This window comes from Leopardus geoffroyi, chromosome C3 (assembly GCF_018350155.1).
Source record: "Leopardus geoffroyi isolate Oge1 chromosome C3, O.geoffroyi_Oge1_pat1.0, whole genome shotgun sequence".
In the NCBI taxonomy this organism is placed as follows: domain Eukaryota; kingdom Metazoa; phylum Chordata; class Mammalia; order Carnivora; family Felidae; genus Leopardus; species Leopardus geoffroyi.
In genome coordinates, this window is record NC_059338.1 from 24,491,363 (window position 1) to 24,508,937 (window position 17,575).

Genomic DNA, 17,575 nt, shown 5'->3' on the forward strand with positions numbered 1-17,575 from the left:
TTTTTTTTCTTTTTTTTCTTTTTTTTTTTTTTTTTTCTGAATAGCTAATTGACTCCAGGGCAAATTCTATTTTAGCTTGGTGGCTTTACCAGAGTCCTCTCTTGCCAAATGCAAGCAAATTAAACACAACCAGAAAAACTGACTGCCAAATAAAAATACTCTTCTCCTTCACACTAGATATTTTTCTTTTTAACTAGATTCCAACATCTAAATCTAATGCAGAATCTTTGCTTCGAACTCATTCGTGCTCTGCACCTACCTTCTGTAGAGAGGATTAATATAAAGGAGTCGGGATTTGATTCTTTAGAGACTGTCCCATTATTTGAGCTTTCCTACATCTAGGACCTGGGCATCAAATTATGATTATTCTGTGCCTTCAGCTTTGGGTTTTTCTCAACAGTTGCCAAGAATCTAAGGACCTTAACCTAGATCTTATTCCTTAGCCCTCCCAATTGCCCAGGAAAGTCAAGCAACATTAGGAATATGAGGAAAAGAGAAAGCATTTTTTTTATTGTTGTTATTCTCCCTGAGAAGGAACAATTTTCCTTCCAATGCCTTCCACCCGGCCACCACCATTCCTTTTCCAAACACAGGTAATGAAGAATTATGATGATTGGCTTAATATAATTGTTCCTAGATGTTGAAGAGTTCTGTGTTACTGAAATCATCTGGTGTGGGGGCGCCTGGGTGGCTCAGTCGGTTGGGCGTCCGACTTCAGCTCAGGTCACGATCTCGCGTTCCGTGAGTTCGAGCCCCGCGTCGGGCTCTGGGCTGATGGCTCAGAGCCTGGAGCCTGCTTCCGATTCTGTGTCTCCCTCTCTCTCTGCCCCTCCCCCGTTCATGCTCTGTCTCTCTCTGTCTCAAAAATAAATAAACGTTAAAAAAAATTAAAAAAAAAAAAAAAGAAATCATCTGGTGTGGATTGCAACCCAGAATGCAATCACTTCAAGGCAATGGACCTTGTTATCGTTTTATGCCAAAAACCTAAAAAATGTTCTCCCCTCCCCGTTAAGACCTTAGTGAATACTTAGTGACCTAAATAAAACAGAAATAAGCAGGCAGTGATAGAAAAGATAATTTGGGTCACAAAAAATGTTAGATCACTTAACATCCTTTATTGACAAGAGAAGTGGAACCATTATCTCTAGGTCAAATTCTATTAGGTTAAAACAATGAAAAAAAATGAACTTCCAGAAAGGGAAATATGATAAAGTAGCAAAGGACAGTTTCTGAATAGAACAGCTTGAGTAATTTCACAGGTAATGTGGTATCAAAATTGGTGGTCTTTCAATGTTAAGTTGCCGAGTTCCAATTGTGTCCTTTAGACCACCGAGAGGACAGGGGGATGCACAATAAAGGATATTTCAGTGAGAAATAATGTGACCAATTTTTTCTGAATAAGAGTTTGGCAACTACATGCAAGATTAATCAAATGAGATGGGACAAAAAAACCCAAGTCTTGAGAGGCTATTTCAAGGCCAGTTGTGAAGTGATCAAAAGATAGATTAAAGCAGTGGGAGTGAGAATGGAAAATAAGACAACTTTATGAAATCTAAATGGAAACTTACCTACAGTTTGACAATGAATAAACCATTTTTATAGTTTCATCATGCTGGGGCCAACTGACAAATAGCTATCTAAAGGACACCTCCTTGGAGATAAGAAGGAAATTGTACACCATTACCATAGCTAAATGTGATAGATGAATGGTTCATACAGATGTCAATATAATATGGGTACCTGCTATGAGAAAAGTATAGGATGTATATAAATAGATTATGAGAGGTAGCACTTTGTTCTATTACAAGGTATTTTTAAAAGCGAGATAAAAATATTGCTAGGTTTTGAGCATGTAGTTGAAATTTGAGAGAGTATTTTGCAAAAATCAATGCATAAATATACATAAGGTCCATAAGCAAAACTATGTATGAAAACTCCATAAACATATAAATACATAAAAAACAAGGCTCATGTGACATCTAATTGAGATTGCTATTATATAGCCCTTAATCAAAACCTTTACTAGTTGAATATTAATTACAAAATTAAATATGAATTCCTCCATTTAAAATAGATCCATCATAAAACATTTCAGTCGCTCCAGTCATATCACTCAATCTTCTACTTGAACATCAAAAAATGTTTTAACTACACCACATGAGACTAATGACCACTTCTTGAACAGAACTCACTTTTGCATGCCCTCTTCCATCTACCTAGAATGCCTTCATGACAGCACAGCCTCTTGATAATCTCCTTATCTGTCAAGAGCAAAACTCACATGTCCCCTCTCCCCCTGAAGTCTAATCTTGTGACAACACTGCTTCTAAGTCTCTGCATGGTAACACTGAATCTCAAATACTGTTGACATAAATCTAGGACTTTCTAATGTTTTCCTACAATTTTTGCCAATAGGATTGATAACTGATGCTTGGCATTCATCAGGAAGTGAGAGAAAACAGGGTCCAGAAGTAGATCGCTCACTCCCTGGAAGGATGCTTCTTCTTTGTGTCATGAGCAGTTAGTGCAGGAGTGTGCTCATTTAGGGACAGTTACAAGAACTTGAGAAAACTCTCCTGTGTGATGGCTTCATTCTTATTCCTGTAGTGCACAGTGAGGTGTTCTCTCAAGAAACAGATGAAGGCAGTGAAGAAGGACTATTGAGGACAGTGGACAGCCTTTCAAAGAGCCTATGTGAGAAACGGGATGATACAGAATAGCAGGAGAACTGCCTGACAGCACCGCCACCGTTAACCCTCCCTGCATATTCAAGCCTCCCTTCATCCGGGACTTTGATTTCATTTACTGTAACTCTGCCTGTAGCCTTGGGTTCCAATTTATGTGGTTCACAATTCTCAGCAGCTCTAATATTCATGCACAGAAGGAATCCCCTCTCAAAAAAAAAAAAACCACACACACACACACACACACACACACACACAAAATACAAAAGCCTGAGACTTGCTCCCCTCTTAGATTAAGAACTACTTCTTCTCTGTTTTTTTTTAATGTTTTATTATTTTTGAGAAAGAGAGAGAGAGAGAGAGAGAGAGATAAACCGAGCATGAGCAAGGGAGGGGCAGAGAGTGAGAGGAAGACACAGAATCTGAAACAGGCTCCAGGCTCTGAGTTTGTCAGCACAGAGCCTGACACAGGGCTTGAACGGGAGAACATCGAGATCATGAACTGAGCCAAAATCAGACACTTAACTGACTGAGCCACCCAGCAGCCCCTGTTCCATCTTAATACCCAATACTAATCTACATCTGCATTCACCACAAATTAAAAAGGTTTCATTATGTTACATAATGGGACTTTTTCCTCTCCAGAGTCTGACACAATTGGAGCAAATAGTAAATTTTGGTTGAACACACAGTAGAAAGACACTATGCTGGGAATATGAAGATAAGACATAACTCTGAGCTCAAACAACTCTCAGTCAGTATAGTCCAACCAACTGATGTGCTCTCTTGTGATAATTTTCTATGCTTTTAAAGAAATGATAATCCAGGACACGGAATGTGACAAGAATCATTGAGGTAGTGGCTCACTCTATTACAATTTTATTCCTTTTCAATTTTTTTTAAGTTTATGTATTTATTTTGAGAGACAGAGAGAGCATGAGTGGAGAAGGGGCAGAGAGAGAAGACAGAGAAAGAGAGAGAGAGAATCCCAAGTAGGCTCTGCACTGTCAGCAGAGAGCTTGACGTGGGCCTTGAAGCATGAACCATGAGATCATGACCTGAGCTGAAATCCAGAGTCAGACACTTAACCTACTGAGTTGCCCAGGTGCCCCTACAATTTTATTCCTAGTAAGTTTCCATCCTTTCACTGATACCCTAAAATTACTATCTCCTCCCTCCCAATTTTTTAGGGTTTTGTTTTCTGTTTAGCTTCCTAATCTGTTGAAATATTTATATGTTAACTGATTTGATTTTTATAGTCAGTTATATTTCTAAATTTGTTTATTTAAAAGGCAACTGATTACTTCTAATAACATTAAATTCTTGTATTAGTTTCCATAATTTCAGGACAATCTATACCATTTCATTCATCTCTACAACTATTTTGGGATTATTTTGGGGGGTGGGTTTTGAGAGAGAGAGAGGGCGCTAATGAACGAGGGACAAAGAGAGGAGAGAGAATCCCACGAGGGGCAGAAAGGGAGAGAGAGGCGGAGAGAGAACAAAAGAAGTGGGGCTCACCAGATACAGGGCTTGAGCTCACCCAAAGCAGGGGTCGAACTCATGAACCCTGAGATCATGATCTGAGCCGAAGTCCGATGCTTAACTGACTGAGCCAACCAGGCACCCCTCTACAACAATTCTGAATAAAAATTTTTAAAGAATGTTCTGTCCTTTTAAGATATACTTTAATATTTAGTATTGTCTGTCTCTATTTTTCAAAATGACCTCTTTAATTCTCAACATTTATTCTTCAAATTTACTTAATAGTGATGTGTTGATTTTTCAACAAAAGATATATTTAAACTTTAACTGGAACTTAATAAAGCTATGAATTTATATGATATTTGGGGACTTCATGAGGGTAAAGCTATACTTCTGCCTTTGTTGAAGCCTCTATTTTACATATCCCAATTCAATTCTGTAGATTTCTTTAGGATCATTTGGAATAATTTACTGCTATAGCTATTTATGGCAAAACATTACTGAAGGAGTTGAGGCTTCTAGAGAGACCCAAAGAGCCCCTGAATTCTTAATGAAGTTAACTCAAAAGAATAACAACAGGGAAGTAATATTGACCACCCATAGGGAAGGAAGAGAATAGCAGACCTGGGGCTGCAGATCCCTATTCAAATTTAAGCAACTGGAGTTCATGTTCACCCAAATTGGCCAGACTGGAGAGAAAATTAAAAGACTGCTATTTCCCACACTGCTAGAAACTTCTATTAAAAATAAAGTCAAGCTTGTGTCTTGATTACAGGGGGGATGGGACAATTTTGGGGGTTGGGAAGAAGGGTGGAGACTGACGGAAAGCTACAATCAAGTTAATCACCTCCAGAGTCTCTCAAGGACTACAAGGGTCTTCTGCTTATGTAGAGAAGTTCTGACCAACAATAAGGGACTCCTGAGATAGAACAGAAAAAGTCCTTTGAGTAAAAGGGTTTCATGTAACAGGGGGCTGAGAAATGCAAAACAACACTGCTTTCCACTAAAAACAATAAAAAGAAACCAAAAATTTTCCAAATATCAAGGATAATCTGTTCTTAGGATAAAATGCAGTAACTGTGGGGAAAAAAGGGGTCTCATTTTGAGAAATTGTTGGAATTTGGTCATTCTTATTGCTAAAAGCCTGTTAAATATTGCTGTTGGCAGATTTTTACAATGTGTTTTTATTACATCATTTTGACTGAGCCTGAATAAATGACTGTAGGGCAGTCAAATAAACTTTTTCATAATATAATGAAAGGAATCTGCAGATTTCCTAAATTGGACCTATTTGTGGGACCCTCATTCCAACACTTTTCTATCATATAATGGTGTTACACTCTGACTCAGTACCAAGTAGACTAAAAAGTGTTGAGCTGTGAGTACAGAATAATACTTTGAGTAGTGTTCTCAAAGCAAGAAAATACTTTACACATCTTATAAGCTGGCAGATGTAATGGTACATAAATTGTCTGTGGCAGATTAGGGTGCTACTCTAGAATGTGTGACAAGCTCTCATAAGGAAGGACAAAACAAGGATGCCTAGGATTCTGAAGCAAGAATAAGTCCCCCTTGGGTGAGTAACAATCATTCCCTTCAGAAACAGCAAGATTGTGGCTTTCTACTGGATCTTGGTAAAAACTAAATGTCAAACTACTGAAAATCAGAGGGCTCATCTTGAAGGTGCCCCATAAATAACTGATTACATATGATTCATGCAGCCATAAAATCAAGCATTCATCATTTCCTGTAAAGGAAGTTCTCAGAAGGCAAAAGTAAGTTACTTGAGCACACAGCTCATTCTCACAGCCTACTCTTGCCACACAGCTCTGATGTGTCCTATATGACAAGTTACCTATATTAATTTGTTTTTACCACCCCTTCCCCTGCCCCATGAGGGCACAAATGTTTGCCAATTTTATTCACTTGTACAACTTCAACACTTTGCATAGGACCTGATACACAGGAGATGCTCAACACATATTTGTTCAAATAAGAAATGCTTTGAAGTTAGATATTTTTTGCAAAGAAATAGGATGTTGCTATTAAACAGAAAGGGGAGAAATAAACTCAGTTGTAGAAAATGCTTATGGATCCATTTACAGTATCTGTTGGAAGAACTTGACCAGCATGGGAAAAGATCTGAAGAATTCCCCAGAGTCATCCTGCTCAGGATATTAATTTTGGAGGTGATATGGCTATCCTTGAGAAACATCCCAGAATATGGTAGCATTGGGCTGCAGTTTGGACCAAGCTGAAAGAAATGTAAAAATAAATAAGCCCCATGATGTAAAATTTTTGGTACTTGAGACTGAAGTTAAGATAGTTTTTCAACACAAGTCAAAAATGTCCTCTAAACAGATCTGTGTTCTTGGTTATTAACCATGTGGATTCATCTTCTTCCATTACAGACTCCTTATCTATGAACAAGATAGTTGTGATCAATAGGTCAATCAGGCCCTAATGCCTAGCAAAGCAGAGTTCCCATAGTGCAAATCCAGGAGAAGTGCACAGACCCACATTTCCAGAGATCCAGTAAACTGTGTTACTGCCCAAGGTTCCCTTTCCATAGAAAGGGTCCAAATCAGCTTGGAAAGATGTGTGCTTATGAGAGGGTAATGGGTGTTATTGGAATTTCACAAAGCAGAAATGTCAATTCCTTTGTTTTAGTAATGGAAATAGCGTGTATCTTTGGTAATGTATATCCACATGAAAAATCTGCCCCTGATGCCTAACAGAAAAATCTGCCCCAGATGTTAAAACTTGCCTAAAGGAGATTTTTTTTAAATGAGGAGCAGGGCCTGAGAGGTAATGTATTCTGACACTATTAATGAAATGGTCCAAATGACACCATTGTCCTTTTGCCTTACATAATGCTCAGATCCTGCCAACAGGCTAATGGGCTTAAAAGGCACTCACCTTTTAATCTCTTTCTCTAGTGGACTACAAAACCACAACAAATCATGACTGTAAAAGACGAGAATATGGTAGTGACATATTTTGAGAGTTTCCTTACCCTGCAAGTTCAAGCTTTGTATCTGATATAAAGACCCACTAGGGACCTGGAATATCTCTCAATGCAGGAAAAACTGCCTAACACAGGATCCTCCAGAACCAGTCGCCTAAACTTGGGTAGTAAAAGTCAGAGCGATAACCCAGTGACTAATACAAGTTAATGAGAATCTCTCCCAGCATCTAGGAACCAGCATCTAGGAAAGAAGGCAAAACTAGATAACAGCACACAAAATGGACCCTAGGTTTCTTAATCTTGGCTTTCTCAGAGGTACAAAGGAGTGAGAGAGTACCATGAAGTGAATCAGAGAAATCTGAAGAAGCAGCATCCTCGTAAGAAAAAAAATAGGTTTTGCCACCTTGTCAGCAAATCTCAGTCACCACTTTTGGTGGGATAATTTGTAAGGCATCATTGTTGTGGAATGCAAATGATTTCTAGTAAGGGTGGATATTATTAATAAAAAGCTATTTTATTTTATTAATGCATTTGGATAGGCAAATGTAGGCTTTCAAGGAAGGCTGATGAAAAAGGAAAAGAGAATTTACTAAAATGATGGAAGGCCAGGCACTCTGTAGATCCAGTAACATGGGAACCACCGACATAAGAGTTGCTGCAGAGACTTTAAAAACAAGAATGTCTAATGCATGCTTTTCAATTATTTCTTGAAGCATGATGATTCCTGTTTCTTAGAAAACTTTAAGCATAATTTCTGCTCCATATAAATGGGGATATAAATGGTAAGGGGCTCTAGGGTCCCAGGTTTAGAGGGATGCTGCAACAAAAGAGAGGAATACATGTAAATGAGAAGAAAAGAATCTCCAGGAACTGTGTATCTGAGCTTGTGTTAACCACTGCAGGCCTTGTCTTTTCAGAATTTTGAAAACTTTGAGTGTTGGTTTTCAATTTCCCACAAGGCACACATTGGGTACTTGACCAAATCCTACCAATGTGAGGGGCAGGAAATAACTGCGGATCCTTTACAGAGATTTGGACCATTGCATTCAACTTCAAAGAATGACCTTTAATAGTCTTCATAGAAAAATGTGACAGTTATAACTAATTTTTAAGTTTTGAGAATAAAATAAAGACATACCAAAAAGAGAGAAAGGATCTTGAGAGATACATTTAAATTCTATGAACGTATGCAATATTATTCCTCAACATGTGTGTGCATGTGTGTGTGTATGTGTGTGTTCACTGCATGGCTTACTTAGATCTAAAATCAACTGCACTTTCCTTGTTGGGAATTAGCAGAAACAGTGCTTTTGATCTGGTTATACACCCAGCACCACATCTAATTGCTTAATTATCTTTTTAAAAAATTACTGAGGCTTGATTTCTAACCAGGTGAAAATGATCTTAACAACTTAAATTGATGAATCACTCTGTAGAACTCAAAGTTAAATTGAAGATTTGACACGATATTCATATTTTATTCTAGCTATTTATCCTGCATCATTCTAAGTGTTCTGAACACTAAATAATTGATGAGTTAAAGAAGGAAGAAAAGAAGAGAGGGAGAGAAGGAAGGAGGAGCATCTGAATGGACTACCTCACAGAAAACTGGCTGAAATATTCATAAGACTCAGTAATTTTATTTCTAACAATTTGCAGTGCTTAATGGAGATGTGAAAATGTATCCCCCAGGAGGCATTTATTTTATTCATGTTTATAGCTTGCTTTTTTTTTAATCTTTTATTTTGAGATGATTATAAATTCACAGGAAGGGCAAAGAAATGTTCAGGGTGTTCTGTGTACCCTTCACCCAGCCTCCCCCAAAGTTAACATCTGACATAACTATAGTACAATACTGAAACCAGGAAAATTGAAATTGATACAATCCAAAGAGTTCATTCTGATTTCACTAGTTATAAATGCACTCATTGGCATGTGTGTGTGTATGCTAAATGTATAAAGCCCTATGCAACTTTATCACATGTGTAGCTTCATGTAACTACCACCACAGTCAAGATGCTTACCGGTACCATCACAAGGTTCCAAAGAGGTATCTGCTTATAGCCATACCCACCACCCCATCCCTAATACTTCCCAACCACTAATCTGTTCTCCATTCCGATAATCATGCTATTTCGGTAACACTAAATAAATGTAATCATGCAGTATATAGTCTTTTGAGATCTTCTGTTTTCCTCCCAGCCTAATTTCCTTGAAGTTCATCTAAGTTGTTGAGTGTACAAATAGATTTTCCTTTTTATTGCTTACTAGTATTCCCTAGTATAGATCTACCACAGTTTATTTAACCAAAGGTTGGCTGCTATGAACATCTGTACACAAGTTTCTATGTGAAAATCAGCTTTCATTCCCCTGGGATATATGCCTAAGTGTGGAATTTCTGGGTCATACAGTAAATCTATTTTCAGTTTTAAAAGAAACTGCCAAACAATTTTCCAAAGTAGCTATTCTATTTTACATTCACACCAGCAATGTATGAGTGACCCAGTGTCTCCACATTCCTGCCAACATTTGAAGGTATCGCTATTTCATTTTATTTTTACTTTATTTTTTTACTTTTAGCCATTCCGTTAAAAGCGTAGCAATTATCCTCTTGTGCTCTTAATATGCATTTGTCTCATGGCTCATGACACTGAACACCTTTTTATTTGCTTGTTTGACATCTATATATCCTCTTTGGTGAAATGTCTGTGAATATCTTTTGCTCATTTCTAACTGGGTTGTTTTGTCTGTTTTTTAAATTTTTTAATGTTTATTTATTTTTGAGAGAGACAAAGCACAAGCCAGGGAGGATCAGAGAGAGAGGGAGACACAGAATCTGAAGCAGGTTTCAGGCTCCAAGCTGTCAGCACAGAGCCCCAACACAGGGCTCGAACTCACGAACTGTGAGATCATGACCTGAGCCGAAGTCACACGCTTAGCAAATTGAGCCACCCAGGTGACTCTGTATCTTTTTAAATGTTGAGTTTCAGTAGTTCTTTATATGGCCTAGATACAAGCCCGTTACTGAAATGCAGTTTGCAAATATTTTGTTTGTAGTTTGTCTTTTCATCCTCTTTACAGGTGGCAGCAAAAGCAGTGAGTTTAATGAGTGCATTTTTTTTCCTTTTAGGAATTGTGCTTTGGTGTCAAGTCTGAGTACTCTGTCTATTCTAAGTCTTGAAGATTCTTCTTCCATGTTTTTTTCCTAGAAGTTTTATTGTTTTGTGTTTTATATTTAGCTCTATGATCCTTTTTGAGTTGTTCTGTCTAAAGTGTGAGACTTAGGTCAAAGTTCATTTTTTAAGCTAAGGATGCCCAATTGCTCTAGCTGCATTTATCGAAAACGTTATTCCTCCTCCACTGGACTGCTTTTGCTCTTTTGTTAAAAATTAATTAAACATGCTTGTCTAGATGTAGTTCTAGAATCTTTTATTCAGTTCCATTGAACTATGTGTTTATCCCTCCTCCAGGATCACACTGTCTTGAATACTACGGCTAGATAGTAAGCCTTAACATTAAGAACACTGATTCCTCCCACAAAATTGTTTAAGCTATTCTGGAGACTTTTCCTTTCCAAATAAATTTTGGAGTAAATCTGTCTATGCCAAAAAACAAAAACAAAAACAAAAACAAAAAAAACAAAACAAAACAAAAAACACCTTGCTGAAATAATGATAGGAACTGTATTAACCCAATAAATCAATTTTGTAGAATTGTTATCTTTACTATGTTGAGCCTTCTGCTCCATGACTGTGAAAACTGTTTCTAGAACCGTCCTATTTCCAAATTCACTTTTTCACAAAACATTGACACCTTTATGAGACACTAAGGAGAAAGTGTCATGTTTGAGTATTACAGATTTAAGAAGGTCAAGAATGGGCCTTTGGTGATTTCTAGTATTTACTCCAAGTCAATATTTTGACAAGCTTCTTCTGATCTGGGTAACTTCTTTTATGTGCAAATTTTATTGCAACATTTATTATAACACATTATAGTTGCTGAAATACATATCTGTCCCACTTGAGAGGGCAAGGGACTTTATCTTTCATCACTGTATCCAAAGTCCTTACTTGAGTGCATTCCACACAGTGAAAATTCAATAAATGTTCATTGAATAAGTGAAATCATTCTTTAATCCATGGAGGATTAAGACAATTATTGACAACGTTCTTAAATTCCCCTCTTTTATTTCATATTATTTCTTTTCTTTTTTTTTTTTTTTTTTAAGTAGGGAGCATGGAGCTTGAACTTAGGACCCTGTGGGGCTTGAACTCATGACCCTGAGATCAAGACCTGAGCTGAAATCAAGAAGTGGATGCTTAACTGACTGAGCCATCCAGGCACCCCTTCAAATCCCCCCTTTTAATCCAGAATTCTTAGAACTAGCATGATTCAAGTGGGTAATTTTCTGTTTCGCCAATGCTATCTACATCGTCTTTTTTTTCCTTTAACTCAACATCTCTCTTTTGAGATGATGCACATAATACACTACAGTTTTACAGTGAATGAGTCATAAGTAAAATGTCCACAAGTCTCTTGACTATAGCAGAGCTGTGAGTGCCCTAACCTCTAACCAAGAAATATTTTACAACCATTATTCAGATTATGAAAGGTCTGTCAATTAAGCTGACTTTAATTTGGACATTTATGGCACAAACCTACAGACAACTTGTTTATAAGCTTACAGCCCAGAGCCTATATAACAACCACAGATGTAATATTACTATTTAATGTGCATACTGTTCTTAATATTTCCCAGATATGTTTATATTTATAATCTAAGATGCATTTTCTCAACTACCTTGTTAACTTATGTTGGGGCAGGTATGGTAACCAACATTTGGTGAATATTTGTAAAGTGCCAACCAGTGTTTTATGTTCTTTATATACATGTTTTCAAAGAATCCTGATATCAATAATGCAAAATGGATACGGTTACACTCATTTTACAATGGAAGTAATTGAATTGAACCTCCCAAGATTAATTAACTCAAGGCTAGCAGATACAAAAAGCAGTATAAATACAGATACAGCGGATTTAAAAGCTACTGTTCTTGGCTCTACTATCATTTTATAAAGAGAAAACTGAGATTCGGAGAATTAAACCAATTATCTAAGGAGACACGCACAAATAGTGATATCACAGGAATCTGAGTGGTTTTTCTATTTCAATCTACTGTCTCCTAAAGGACCTACACTATTTAGAAAAACATTCCAAGCAAAACTCATTAGGAGCACCAGCTAGTGGCATACTTCAGAGTAAAGTAGATATTGTCATACACATGATTATGTGAAAAGTTTACACATAATTCCCATTGTATGATTCTGAAAACATCTGTAAGGTCTCACAGGCAAAGTATGAATAAACATGTATATTTGAAAATTAGAAAGTAAATGGGAAATACTGTTAATGTGCTCTTCAACATCTTGTGGTATTTTTTTTTTTATCTATAAAGACTTGCCATTTTAAATAAAAGGCTACATACACCTAAATATACACGTTTATATTACGCAGTTAATTAAAGCTTTTTAAGTCACTAGACATTGTTGGCTAAAAAGTTCATTTTGAGACTGCTAAGTGTGAATTCATAGAGCAACCAATCTAATCAGTGATAGTTCCCCTTCCTTCCTTGCCTATATTTTCTTAAGTGACAAAGTCAATGAAGTTAATTAAACTCATCTTTCCCATCAAAGCATTTTCTTGGAAAAGTGATCAACTTTTTTCCTTTGCACAATTTCTAAGTGGATATCTATGTAAGGACTTCTGGTGACATACTGAATAGGGGAAAAAAAAAACCTCTTAGAGGAATTTTGATATTTTTTATTCAATTATACCAAAAGATTACCTTTTTTTAAGTTTATTTATTTACTTTGAGGGGAGAGAAAAAGAGCAAGCAAGTGGAGGAGGGGCAGAGAGAGGGAAAGAGAATCCCGAGCAGGCTCTGCAATGGCCAGCACAAAGTCCAATGTGGGGCTTGAACCCACAAACCTTGAGATCATGACCTGAGCTGTAATCAACAGTCAGACACTTAACCAACTGAGCCACCCAGTCACCCCCTGCAAGAGATTAATCTTTAGCATACCAACTGCTTGAAAAAATATGGACTTTTTATAAGCATGTACAATAAGAATCAGTAAAAAAATCAACATCTACTCTGTCCCTTCCACTTCTGGCCAAGACAGAGTAACAGGCACCAAATTTACCCTCCTCCCCAAAGCAGCCAAAAAACTGACAATATCTACACACACAAAATTTCAAGGCAACAAAGGACCATACTCCCTGAAAGGTAAGAAACAAATGAGGTGAACCCACAGTTGCCTCGGTGTACTCTGCTTTAAGAAAGTTTCCCATAGGGAGGGACAAATCCAAATAGAGCCCAGCAGACTCTAAATTGAGTAGACAGTGCCCAGAGTATGGAAAAACCAAGGCAGGTAGAAATCACAGGACAGAGGACCAGAGAAGTGAGAAGTGCACATAGAAAAAACTCCAGAGATCAACAGACAATCCCCCTCAGTCCTCAGCTGATTACTGATTAACACACATGCATATTAGGAACAGAGTCTAAGGGAGAAGCCTGTGGTCATAGTGCCAGACACTAACACAGGGCCAGGGATTCTGCCTGTTAACACATCAACTAGCTTGGAAAACTTCAGGATTCTCAGGGCTGGAGTTCTCAGAAAGGTCTTGCCTCAGCAGTGGGGAATAACAAACCCTAACCTGAGCAGTGCTCTTCTGCGGCTGCCTGACAGATCTCAAAAGCGAGACCCAAAAAGGTCAAACACTTTCCAAACGGTATCATTCCAAAATGCATTCAGAATATTTGCAGAAATACAAGATATCTGCCCCCAAACGGTAGAATTCAAAATGTCTGGAATCCAATAAAAATCACTAGGAATACAAAATGCCAAAAAATATATATAATCCATTGAGGCTATAAGTTCCTTATATCCTTCTCAAGTATGTTATTTTAAAATCTGTGGATACTTTCCTCATTAGAAAAAAATAAACGGGCATGAGAAATGTAAACTGCACTGTTTTTGGCATGTTGTGGGGTTTTACTTAATGCTTATTTACTTGTCCACTGTCATAGGTCACTGATATAATACAGTGCTCAAAACACAGCAATTGATATTAGAAAAACTTTTCATTTGTAATCAAAATTTAGAACAAATAGTCATTACATATACCATAGTTAGGAGAAAAAACAGTCCATTGAAACTGATCTGGAATTGCTACAGATGTTATATAACAAAGGACAACAAGAAGCCCCTGAAAAGACAGTAGGAAAGCCAGGAACCTTGGGAGTAGAGAAAAGGCCAGTGAGAAAACAGAATAGATACAAGATCTGTTAGTACCATATCCCCTTTTCTACCACCCACAATTGGGCAAATATCACTCCCTGACCCCCAGAGCATGGGAGGATGAGTCAGAGTAGCTGCAGACCAGGGTGGACCAAGAAGAAAAGGAAGTGGGAAGGGAAGTGGCATTATCCAAAAACAGAGACTGAAGTCTAGACATTGCAGATTAACGTATAAAGGACTCCTTTTTCACTAAGCTTCTGGAAAACTCAAATCTGGGGAAATTGACCCAAGAGACAATAACTACAAACACTGGCATCTGGGATAGCGGGAGGGGGAGCAGAAATGACAAAGAAACGATCTGCCCCTCTCCATACCAACCACAGTAAAGTCCACAGGCAGCAAATCCCATTGATTCCTAGAGCCTCCAGATACTCCTTGTAATTCACTACTAAATTAATGGGGGGAAAAAAGACCTCCATCAGAGTACATCATCATGAAATATCAGAAGAGTGACGATAAAAGTTCATTAACTAGGAGCAAGTCTCATTGAAATGGTCATAACACAGGAAGACAGCAGCCAATGAAGCAATTCCTTCCAAATTCTGAGAGGAAATAATTTTCCAAATAAAATTTTATATTTAGTCACATGGAAAGGTAAAATAAAAACATTTTCAAACATGTATAAGCTCTAATTTTTCCCTCCTAAAAATTCTCAGGCAGCTTCTGGAAGGAAGCTATTCCAACATGAAGGAATAGACAAATTTAGGAAAAGGAGATCTAAATAAAAGGAAGTGAAGAGCATTTCCATGATGATGGCATAATGATGAATGGAAGTGACAGCCCAACAGAAAGATATGAAAAAACCTAGAGGGTTCTGAGTCCAGAATGAAGCCTGAAGATTAACTCAACAGGAGGAGGAGTTCCTGAGTAACTCCACAGAGAACCACTAAAGATTTGAGGCTGCTTCTGACCATACGATAACCTGAACCATCCTGACTGATGCACTACCTGATGGGTATGACTACAATGAGAAAGACTTTATAGTTCTGCTTCAGTGTCTCGGGAAGCACTATTAATAGGTAACTAGAAAACTGAGCAAACAAAAAAATTAAAAACATCAAATTCCTAAGAAAAAGAATTTGAATAAGAAAACCATAATCATAGGGATACCTGGGTGGCTCAGTCAGTTAAACCTTCGACTCTTGATCTCAGCTCAAGTCTTGATCTCAGGGTCATGAGTTCAAATCCCACAATGGGCTCTGTGCTGGGTGTGATGCCTACTTAAAAAAAAAAGGGGGGGGAAGACGAAAACTAGAACCATAATATACTGCATTACTAAGCTTGAAAAATATTTAAATAGTCATAGAACATACATACTTGGTATTCCCTAGCAAAAGTCAGGAGTATATATGGTGGACAAGGAATGGAAGTTGTGTTGTGGTGCTGTGTTTAGACTGTAATTCCTCATCTACCATAGAAGGAAGTCAATGGATATTGCCTAAAATTGAAAAACTAAGAAACATTCTATATAGACAGTTAAGAATTGGAAAAACCTGGGGCGCCTGAGTGGCTCAGTGGGTTAAGTGTCCAACTTCAGCTCAGGTCATGATCTTGCAGTTTGTGAGTTCAAACCCCTTCACAGGGCTCTGTGCTGACAGCTCAGAACCTGGAGCCTGCTTCAGATTCTGTGTCTCCTCCTGTCTCTGCCCCTCCCCTGCTCATGCTCTGTCTCTCTCTGTCTCTCAATAATAAATACATGTTAAAAAAAATTTTTTTAATAAAAAAAATTGGAAAAAACCAGTTAAAAGACTTAAAAGCACTTCTATCTGAAAGGCAGATCATGAGAGGATGGAGGCAGGGGCCAGATGCTTTTGTTTTTCTTGCTTTCCTACTGTAAGTTTTCTGACTTCTTGAACTATGTACATGTATTATTCTGATAGAAACACTGTTTCTTTTCAAATCGGGTCATTTATTCTCAAGGAATTACAGCTACTACAGCTATTTACAAAACATACAAATGTTTAAAACACATTAAACATGTAAACATCAGTATATACGCAATTAGTCATAATTTTAACATTTTTAGCTTTTTACATCACATAGGCTTAAAATAAGATCATATAAATGCTAATCTGTGCCAAGGAAATACTGATTTAGGCTGCAATGCTCCCCTTTTTTTATTATAATAGAAATATTGTTTTTACATGATATTTAGGGAATGGAAAGCTGAAAATATTTCTCCTAAGAATTTCATTTTTTGTAACTTCCCAAATCCATATGCTTACAAACATCTAGATTCGGACCAGTTTAGTAAAAGCAGTTTTATTTTTATCTATATGTTAAATAGATAATTATGTTTTAAAAAAACATTAAATTTAATAATGTGGAGGTTTTTGAGTTTTCATTGCTCCTCCCTGAAAATGAATGCCACCAGATGAATACGGACTCACTTTTTTCCAATCCCTTTCTGCCTGAGGCTACTCCAGAATTTGAGTCTAATGAAGTTAATGTAATCCAACATTTCTTGGCAGCCTGACTCATTCCACAGGCACTCGGTAAGTATCCTAAGAAGAAGAACTCTGCGGGTGCACAGGGAAGAGTATTATTGAAGAAGAGATTTGCTTTCATTCATTTATAACAATTTTCTGAGTAGGGAAAGAAGTCCTACTCAAATACAAATTATTTTCAACTAATCTTAAAAGTGTTTGCTAAAGGTACTGTCTTATAAAAAACACCCAATTTATCTTTCTTCCATTATATCTCATTTTGTTTTGGAAAAAAATGTCTTCCCTTTTGTTGGTCTCTTATTTAAATTATACTAAATATGTACATGAATAGACATACGATAGTTGAATAATGGACATTAGGAATATCTAAATTTTCACACTTTAGAAAATTAAATCTCTCTTTTAAGAAAATTCTGTGGCAGAATATTGCCAGTCCTCAGGAAAGTTTCCCTTAAAAAAGATGTATATTTCAAAATCAACTTGTATTTTATTAATATCTATTGATTATCTATTCCTATTTACTGACACTGGATTTAAAAAAAATTTTTTGGTAATGTTTATTTATTTTTTAGAGAGACAGACAGAGTGCAAGCTGGGGAGGGACAGAGAGAGAAGGAGACACAGAATCC

The 17,575-nt window shown here is 37.1% G+C and overlaps 1 protein-coding gene across 11 annotated transcripts in view; it reads right to left on the reverse strand.

Moving 5' to 3' along the window:
* The window catches only part of KCNT2 (potassium sodium-activated channel subfamily T member 2), a 363,773-nt gene that overhangs the window by 320,433 nt on the left and 25,765 nt on the right, over window positions 1-17,575 (reverse strand). The window lies entirely within an intron of this gene.